Here is a 9,065-nt window from a genome sequence, read left to right as displayed (position 1 = left end):
AATATTCTTCCTGGGGGCTGGGGTCGTGGTTCAGAGGTGGAGCGCTTGCTAGCACACCGGAGGCCCTGGGTTCGATCCTCAGCACCACGTAAAAATAAATAAAGATTTTGTGTCCAACTACAACTAAATAACTAAATATTAAACAAAATAATAGTAACATTCTTCCTTCCCTTCTTCCTCCGCCCTTTCCTCCCTGCCTTCCCCCTCTCCCGTCTACCTTGCTAACTTGATGCTGGGCCACTTGGCTTTACCTTCTGTCATCGCTGGCTGAAGGGAGAATGTGGCTCCCCCTCCCCTGGTCCTGCAGCCCCTGGTCTGGGTGCCTCGGTCCTGCCCGCCCAAGCTTGGCCTCCGTGTCCCCACAGAGGGGTTGGAAAGCGTGACATCTAAGGGACACCGCAACGAAGCCACGTAGGCGCCGCCTTGGGTGTCTAGCTCAGCAAATCAGCTGTGAAAATGTAAGTGTTTTTAATTATCGCTGGTGCTGGGGAGGGAACCCAGACTTTGGGCATTTGGAGAACCAGCTTTACCGGCTTCACCAGCTTCACCGCTGAGTTACTCCCCAGCCAAAAAAAATTTTTTTTTTAACCATCAAAATAAATGGAGGATGAGAGGGGGATCTGGCGTGGCGCCTGTCACCTGAGACCGTGTCCTGTGTCTCCTAATGCCGCTCACAATGTGACAGGGTCCATCGCCAGGGCTGATTCGGCTGACCTGGCTGGCTAGGTGGGGGTCCCTTTGCTCCCTCACCGCTCCAAGTGTGGCCCTCCCGAAGCTGCGTGCTCCATCCAAGAGGACGACCTTCCCGATAGAGGAGGTCCCAGTGGTTCCAGTGGTCGTGCAGGGCCCAGGCTGGCGGTCCACCAATCAGCACAAAATCACCCCAAATTTCCACGCACTGGGTGGAGAGCAGGTACCACACCGGGGTCTTGGTTTCTTCTCCGTATTCGTTAGAGACAATTCAACGCGCTGCCGTGGACCATCACCGCGGCGCCTCCGGGCCCGCATCGACCGTGCCCTGCTGAAGATCTGTGGCCCTCCGCGGTGGCTGGATCATTTCACCTGTAAATATTTCACTTGTAAATATTTCACCAGGTTCGCGAGCAGATGAAGCTTTGATTTTCAAACATAACGAAACGTTGTTCCTCCCAGCAAACTCACATCAGTACCGGGTGCTCAGCGCCTCCCGTTTATCTTTTTTTATTTTTTTATTTTTTAATATTTATTTCTTAGTTTTTGGCGGACACAACATCTTTATTTGTATGTGGTGCTGAGGATCGAACCCAGGCCACACGCATGCCAGGCGAGCGCGCTACCGCTTGAGCCACATCCCCAGCCCCTCCCGTTTATCTTGAGAGCGCATTTGGAGGTTTTAGCGGAGAACACGGCTCCTCTGTACCTCTGACCAAAGGACCACTGGGAATTTGCTGGGAGGAACAACGTTTCGTTATGTTTGAAAATCAAAGCTTCATCTGCTCGCGAACCTGGTGAAATATTTACAGATGAAATATTTACAGGTGAAATGATCCAGCCACCGCGGAGGGCCACAGATCTTCAGCAGGGCACGGTCGATGCGGGCCCGGAGGCGCCGCGGTGATGGTCCACGGCAGCGCGTTGAATTGTCTCTAACGAATACGGAGAAGAAACCAAGACCCCGGTGTGGTACCTGCTCTCCACCCAGTGCGTGGAAATTTGGGGTGATTTTGTGCTGATTGGTGGACCGCCAGCCTGGGCCCTGCACGACCGCTGGGACCACGGGACGCAGGGGTGGGGCGTAGGGCGAGGAAGAACAAGAAGGTCAGGTCATCTCAAGTCCTGGAGGGTTGGGGCTGGCTGTCACTGCGCCTCCGCCTCCCACATCCACCCTGCGGCGCAGCTCCCAGCGCAGTTAACAGCGCAGTTCACAGCTGCATTCACAGCTACGCGCGTGCACACATGCTCACACCCGCCCCAGCACTTCTGGACCACACACGGGGAACGTGGCTGGAGGGGAGTCCAGGAAGCAGGTGACTGGAGCCTCTGGGGACAAGGGAGGGAGGACCCCAGAGGGGCCTGAGAGGACGTTTGCCTGACCCTTTGCTTCATTCAGTTCCTGGTTCTGTCTCCCCCGACACCCCCCAAAATAAAAACCCTACCTGGGAGCTGGGAGTGTTCTCAGCACACCCAGGTCCTGGGTACGGCCCCAGCGTGAGTGAAGTATGTCCCCCATTCCTGCAGAGCAGAAATCCTGCCCCCTGCACCTCAGAACGGCCAGAAGACGGACTTTAGGAGGCAACGAAGGCCACGGGAGGCCACGGGAGGCCACGGAGGCCACGCGCTGTAACCAGCAAGACTGACGGCTTTCTGAGACACAGAGACCAGGCGTGTGAGGACACGGAGAAGAAGCCACCCGGCAGCAAGGAGAACCTGGGAGGAGCTGGCCTCCACCTGGGCCTTCTGGCCTCTGTGAGGGGGTGACCCCTGAGGTCTGAGCGCCCAGCCTGTGGCATCTGGTCATGACAGCCCTAGCCAACGTGCCTGTAAACCCAACCAGGTGGGAAACGGGAGGCCCACGTGGGGACCCGCTGCGTGTCCCAGCTGGGCCAGTAGAGAGGAGGGGGTTGTAACTGAGGTTGGCAGAGCAGTGTGCAGTGGCCAGGTATGGGGCTGGCTTGGACACGTGCCCTTTAGGAGGCCCTTGGAGTCTCAGTACCTTCCCCTGAGTGATGCCAACAATGTCCATCTCCAAATCAGTGGTTTTGAGAATTATCATCCAAGAATAGGGTCCGACACAACACAGGTCCTGAGGGTCATTCCTGGGGTCTGCTTGGGGCCAACGGAGGCTCAGAAGAAGGTTCCAGCACCAAAGCGCTGTGGGGGGGGGGTGGCCCGAGAGGACCTGTCCACACTGCAAAGGCGCCACCAGGTGGAGGCGCACGGAACGGGCGCGCGAGCCCGCGGGTCCTGAGCTTCAGGAAGGCGCCCCTTACAGGGTGAGGTCGGGACTGGGAAGCCACGGAAATGTCTGGCGCCAACCCAGCTGCTGCGCATCCACCAGCCTGGTCTGCTGGTGACCCGGACCCACCCACTGCTGCAGACCAGCCCCCAGGAAGCAAAGAGTACCCAGTGCACACTAGTCCGGTTCACAAAGCCCCCACTGTGTGCCTGGACCTGGGCACGTGGCCTCCTTCCCTTCCACGACCTGACGTGGACAGTGTATCCAGAACTTATTCCATTTAGAATGTTTATTAATTTGCAAAAATATTTCTTGGCTGCCAGGTTCTCCCGGTTGTCAACTCCCAGTGGTCCTTCGGTCAGGGGTACAGAGGAGCCGGGTTCTCCGCTAGAACCTCCAAACGCGCTCTCAACGTAAACGGGAGGCGCTGAGCACCGGGTACTGATGTGAGTTTGCTGGGAGGAACCACGTTTCGTTATGTTTAAAAATCAAAGCTTCATCTGCTCGCGAACCTGGTGAAATATTTACAGGTGAAATGATCCAGCCGCCGCGGAGGGCCACTGAACGTCAGCAGGGCACGGTCGACGCGATGCCGGGAGGCGCCGCGGTNTGGGTCTGCCAGGGATCATGGGGCCTGGAAGGAGCCACTGCCTGGCTTCTGGAGGGGGACACTGGCGCGCCGGGAGGGGTGGGGAGGGAAGCAGCTCCCGGCTCCTCTCTGCAGGAAATCCTGCTCCACGGGGGTGGGGAGAGCGCAGCTGGCGCAGGTGTGGAGAGCTGTGAGGAGGCCCAGGCAGGGGGAGGCCACAGCCGGGGGAAAGTGGACACCAGAGGCCCAGAGCTGAGAGCCGTCTGCAGAGGGGGTGTCAGTCACGGGTCATGGGTGGGTCCTTGTCATGCCGCCCTCCCCCCATGCAGGATGAGGCCCCGCGGGCAGGATGCGGGCAGGATGAGGCCTCTGGATGGAACAGAGCCGACCCGCCCACTCCCCCCCTGGCTGGATGGCCCCGTCCACCCCGCCCACCATTTCTTCCTTTGTCTCTACTTCAGCTCTGAGTCTGGGGCTGGTTTGGGTAAAGAAAGGAAAGAAAGCAGCTGCTTACCTGGCTAGCCCGATGCTGTGGCCAGCGCTGGCGCTGGGCCTCTGGCCCGCTCACCTCCCAAGGCCCTGAGGTGACCCACACTGCCTTCCTATTTGATCATTCAACGACTGTTTGTCGAGTGCCCACTGCGTGCTAGATCCTGTGCAGAGTAAGTTCTGCTGACATTGAAATTGTTACGTATTATTTAAGTTTTTCAAAATTTAGCAAGTTAAAAAAAAATCGTCTTCCACTGTTTTTGGTAGGATGTGCTTAGGACACCTCTCTTGGGTGGATGGTGTTTTGCTGAGTTGGGCAGGGACAGGTGAGACACATCCCATCACTTTTATTCCAAGGGCAGATAACAACTCCCTCATCTTCTTTCTCTTTAAATTGGAGAAACTGTATGGTCCTAGAATTAAGGAAAATTTCAGATAGTGCAAAAGCACTTGGCCCAGCCAGAGGTGACCCGGAATTATATGGACTCCTCCATTCCCCCTGGGGTCTGGTGAGGGCCAGTGACTAGCCCCAGACCACAGGCAATTAGGATAGTGTGACCCTTCTTTCTCTCTTTCTCTCCTCAGCCACTGGGGCCTTGCTTCCACAAGGTGAAGGACAGCTGCTCGACCTGTGGCTGATTTTGTATGTGTGGGAAATGGCTCTTCCTGGTTCCCACTGGGATGCGAGGGCTTGTTTGTTTCTGCAGCACAACCAGCCTAACCTGACTGATACAAGGATGGACAGTGAACAGTCTGTCTCCCTCAGCCTTCCAGTCCCTCCCAGTGGAAGCTCCATTGACAGATCCTTGGGCCACTTTCCTAAAATCCCCTCTGCTTTTATGTTAGCATGGACACCCTGAGACAGCCCAGATGAGGAATTCTGGTGGAAGTTGCTGGTTTTTCCCCTTCGGCTTTTGGAACCAGGGCTCTATCCCTGTGGATATGGCAGAGAGGAAAACAGACCATGAGGAGCTGAAGGCTGGGGTCACACAGGCTGGCCAAACCTCAGGTCTTGTCCCCCATGGACGGCCAGGCCTATGCCATCCCTGCTGCCTGGGGGTGGGCAGGACCCTCCTTCAGCCAGGCAGGTGCTTATGCTCGCTGGCCACAGCCACAGACCCCCAAGCCCCATTCCCGGCCTCCTGCTCTGTGGCTGCCAGAGGTTCCCCAGTGGGCAGGTAGAAAGTGGCACTTCTGGGTACCTCCTTTTAGGGAAGGAACAGGGAGGAAGTTCAGCCAGAAAGCTCAAGCATGTCTTCTCCCTTGAATTCCCTTCCCACCGCCCCATGGGTCAAACCTGGGCCCCCAAATGGCCTCTTTTCCAGCTGTGTTGTCCCTGTTTATAATGAACATAGGAGATGTATGGCCCTAAGGTGAAATGTCATCTGACGACTTCCTTTTAAGAATTTAAACAGGCCTGGCGCACGCCTGTCATCCCAGTGGCTTGGGAGGCTGAGGCAGGAGGATCGTGAGTTCAAACTAGCCTCAGAAACTTAGCCAGGCCCTAAGCAACTCAGTGAAACCCTGTCTCTAAATAAAACATAAAAAGGGCTGAAGACACAGCTCAGTGGTTAAGTGCCCCTGAGTTCAATCCCCCATACCCCCCCCCCACAAAAAAAGAGAGAATTTAAAATGGCTTCCCCCTTGAAGAAAGGTCTGCGTGCTTCATGCAAAAGTAACAGACAAAAAGAGCCGGGGCAGAAACAGGTAAGGGAAAAACAGACCCCTGCCCAGGCCACCTCCCACACAGGCTGCTGTGGCTCAGGACCCCTCCTTGAAGGTTGCTTCTCTACATCTGTGAACACCTGTGGGCGTGCCCCAGGTCCCTCTGGAAGCAGATCAGGAGTGGATGCATTTAGTTCAGCGCTTGCTCCTCCGCCCCCGTCCAGGGCGCTGCTGCTGCTGCTGCTGCAGCAGTCCGCCTCTGGGTCAGCTGACTCACTCTTGCAAGCCTCTGCTGTTTTGCTCCAGAGCTCGGCTTCTAACAAGTCAGTACCTGTTCCTGGACCCTTTTCAAGATTGAACTTTGGATGGATTTGGTTTTTTCACTTCAGGTATGTTGACCTGGTTTGTCTCTTGAATTTTTTTCCCTTTGAAAAAAAAAAATGTGTTTTATCTTAGTGTGGTGGGTTTCTGGGAATCCATTACGCCATCCCCTTTATACCTTTGGTTAAAAAACTAAATATTTTATGATGGTATTCCTTTTCTGCGGTGCCGGGGATTGAACCCAGCACCTCGTGCATACCAGGCAAAATGCTCTGCCACTGAGCCACAGCCCAGACTGCTGCCAGGCAGACACAGAATCAGTGTAACTTCCAGGGAAATGAAAACCAGCCTAGAAAAGTCCACGCTCTCAGAAGCTCTCCAGAGTTTTCCCTGCACCAATACTAGATCATTGATACCACAAATCTATCACATTCTCAGGTGAAAATCCAGCTTGTCAGATACACACAGGCAAACATTGCGTGTGTTTTCCAAAAACTGTCAAAGCAAGGGAGGTGTTCTGATTTTTCCTGCCTACTTTTAATGTGATCAGTTGCTAAACAAACATCAAATTTGGAATCATTTAAGACTTCTGAAACCAATAATATTGGCACTTTTAGTCTTTTTCCAACGTCAGGGCCATTTTTAAGGTGTGGTTCTTATTTGAAAGCAAAGCAGTTTTTAAACATAACAGTGAAATGCCCAAGATAACACAATTAGGCTGGGCACAGTGGCACACGCTGATGTGAAGGCAGTCTGGGTTTGAACTTGCGATCCTCCTGCCTCAGCCTCCCAAGCCACTTGGGATGACAGGTGTGGGATGACAAGTGTGGGCCACAGGCCAGGCAAGACTTGTTCTTTTTAATTTCAGCTAATAAAGTTCATGCTAAAAAAAATGTATTTTAAATATGCAGTAATAACAGAACAGTCCCCTCCCTTGGGCATTGTTTGAAATATCATGTCAGTGGGCAGGGGAGGGCACAAAGATGTACATGTATTAAGATTCTGGGAAGGGTCAAGAGTAAAGATGTGACATCAATCAGCCGGTGGCCAGAGTGGCCGGGTGGAGGGTGGATTTCCCAGCTTGCTTCCTCCTTGGATTACTAGTGAGGCCTGCTGCTCCATTGTTGGCTCCCTGTGGCTCTTCCCTGTGAAATGTGAGTACACTGGTCCCTTCTGTTAGAATGTGATGTCCTCTCTCCTGTTAGAAAGCAGGTGTGTCTTCCCCATGTCAGTCAGTTCTTTATAAGCCAGAATTACTGTTCCTTTGTGACACAGCTTTTGTTTCTTCCGGCTTTCCCAGGGCCAAGTTTGCAGTTCCTATGTTGAAGAGGCTCCTTTTCCTGCTGTTATTTCATCCGTGACGCTTAGGACCTGAAGGTGCATCTCCTATTTACCCGTTCCCCCTGGATTTCTTAGTGTTTCTTTCTCTTGCAGTTGGACTCTAATTCATCTGGAATGACTTTGAGGAATGGTATCAGATGTGAGTGGAACTTGACTTTTCCCAAGTGGCCAATATTATTTCCATTATAGTTATGGATTGGAATTCCCTCCCCAATCGATTCGGGACGCTCTTTTTACACGTGAGAAGGTTTCACATCTTCATGTTTTCGCTCTCTGGGCCATTCTGGGGGAATTCCTTCGTTTGTCTCTTCTTGAATCAACATACTGAGACTTTAGCTCTTCATGTCTGTTCTTCATATTCTCTGTTATCATCCCCCCCCCCTTTTTTAAGCCTTAGTTATTGTGAACAATTTGTTCAGGCAGACAAAATTCAGAATTTGGACACACTTTTCCCAGATCATATGCAATTCTGCTTGGTACTGATTTGCTCAGTGTCCCCACACAAGTTTGTGGTGTACCTCGAGTTTTCTTCATATAGCTCCTGCCTGAATTGTTAGAAATATTATTTCTAATAAATTTATTGTAAGTACTGCAAAGCATCCCCCTCACCAGGCCTGCAGAGACCACTGTTGATTATGGTTGGTATAACAGAAAGCGGGGGATTCTGTTTGCTGCTTTTTGTATATATTGCTACTTGCGAAACCCTATTAAAATTCTGAGAAGGTTTTCCAGGAGGGCTTTGGGTTTTCCAGATGGGTCACTTGCAAAAAATGATGCCTCCTACACTTCCAGGTGATCTTCTGCATTGCCCAGGTGTGGCACAGGAACTCGCGGGGGCAGCTCTGGGATAAGGCATTCTTAATTTGAGGGACAAGCTTCTGGGTTCCAGAGGTAGGTTCTCTTGTTGCTGCTCATCTGAAATATTTTTTAAAACGTTGTTCAGAAAATGCCAGAACTAAACCCAACTCCTGTTCTTTCTTTTTTAAAGAAAAGAGTGGATGCCTCGGCTGCAGGGCAGCCTGGACAGGGTGGGTGCTCTTGTGGGCAAACCCTTCTGTACAACTTGATTCTTGACGTTGCATGACTTACTCTGGTTTTGCTTAAAACACCAACAGCAAGAGACAGTGCTCGGGGTTGGGGATTTAGCTCAGTGGCAGAGCGCTTGCCTAGCATGCGCAAGGCCCTGGGTTCGGTCCTCAGCCCTGTAAAAAACAACTAAAAAAGTATAAAAAAAAAAAAAAAGGATTAAAAAGACCAAAAAAAAACAAGGTAACAGCACACACACAACCTTTTCTTCCTCATCTCCAGATCACTCTTGCATTTCGGGAGGGGCAACGTTTATGACATCCTTTTTTGGGCACCGCAGCACCCATCACCCCTGGCCGGGGCTCTAGCGGTGGCACGTGCCAGCCTCGCCCGCGACCCGAGCCTCCGGCCCGGGCGGCCTGGGGAGTCGGTTCTGTGACAACTCCTCGGGTGTCTCTCCGAGCCACACTGGCCAACTCGGTCCCATCTACTCATTTTTTTAAAAAACAATGCAGACGTGTCCGGTTTCCCCCATGTGCGGCCAAGTGGACGCTTCCGGCGGGAACGGACTGACCCACTGCGGAGCAACGAGGAAGGCGAGGGGGACATTGGACTGAGCCTCGTCCAGGCTCGCCCCGCCCTCCCGCCGCGCGTGCGTCCTGAACCCTTTTGGGCCCTTTCGCGTGCCGTCCCTACCCA

General features: G+C 53.0%; 1 protein-coding gene and 2 long non-coding RNA genes across 6 annotated transcripts in view; all 3 read left to right on the top strand.

The window, feature by feature from the left end:
• The first annotated feature begins 1,242 nt into the window (after window positions 1-1,242).
• Window positions 1,243-3,548, top strand: LOC125618090. The gene is made up of 3 exons (XR_007349327.1): window positions 1,243-2,006; window positions 2,218-2,533; window positions 3,466-3,548. It is a non-coding gene; the product is annotated as an uncharacterized LOC125618090 (long non-coding RNA).
• A 74-nt stretch (window positions 3,549-3,622) lies between these two features.
• LOC125618089 lies at window positions 3,623-8,632 on the top strand. 2 transcript variants are annotated; one of them, XR_007349326.1, is made up of 4 exons: window positions 3,623-4,186; window positions 4,599-7,579; window positions 8,133-8,231; window positions 8,329-8,632. It is a non-coding gene; the product is annotated as an uncharacterized LOC125618089 (long non-coding RNA). The 2 variants fall into 2 exon arrangements; XR_007349325.1 differs by having other exon boundaries at window positions 8,133-8,632.
• A 234-nt stretch (window positions 8,633-8,866) lies between these two features.
• Lto1 (LTO1 maturation factor of ABCE1) overlaps window positions 8,867-9,065 on the top strand; it is a 7,441-nt gene continuing 7,242 nt past the window's right edge. Inside the window, exon 1 of one of the 3 annotated variants that reach the window (XM_015503292.2) lies at window positions 8,867-9,052. The gene's annotated coding sequence lies outside the window, so the exon portion shown is untranslated. The remainder of the gene's footprint in view (window positions 9,053-9,065) is intronic. The other 2 variants (XM_048807821.1, XM_015503293.2) reach the window with 2 other exon arrangements.

This window comes from Marmota marmota, unplaced genomic scaffold (genome assembly GCF_001458135.2).
Source record: "Marmota marmota marmota unplaced genomic scaffold, marMar, whole genome shotgun sequence".
Classification (NCBI taxonomy): Eukaryota; Metazoa; Chordata; class Mammalia; order Rodentia; family Sciuridae; genus Marmota; species Marmota marmota.
Note: the sequence above shows the minus strand (reverse complement) of the source record. Positions and strands in the feature narration are given on the sequence as shown.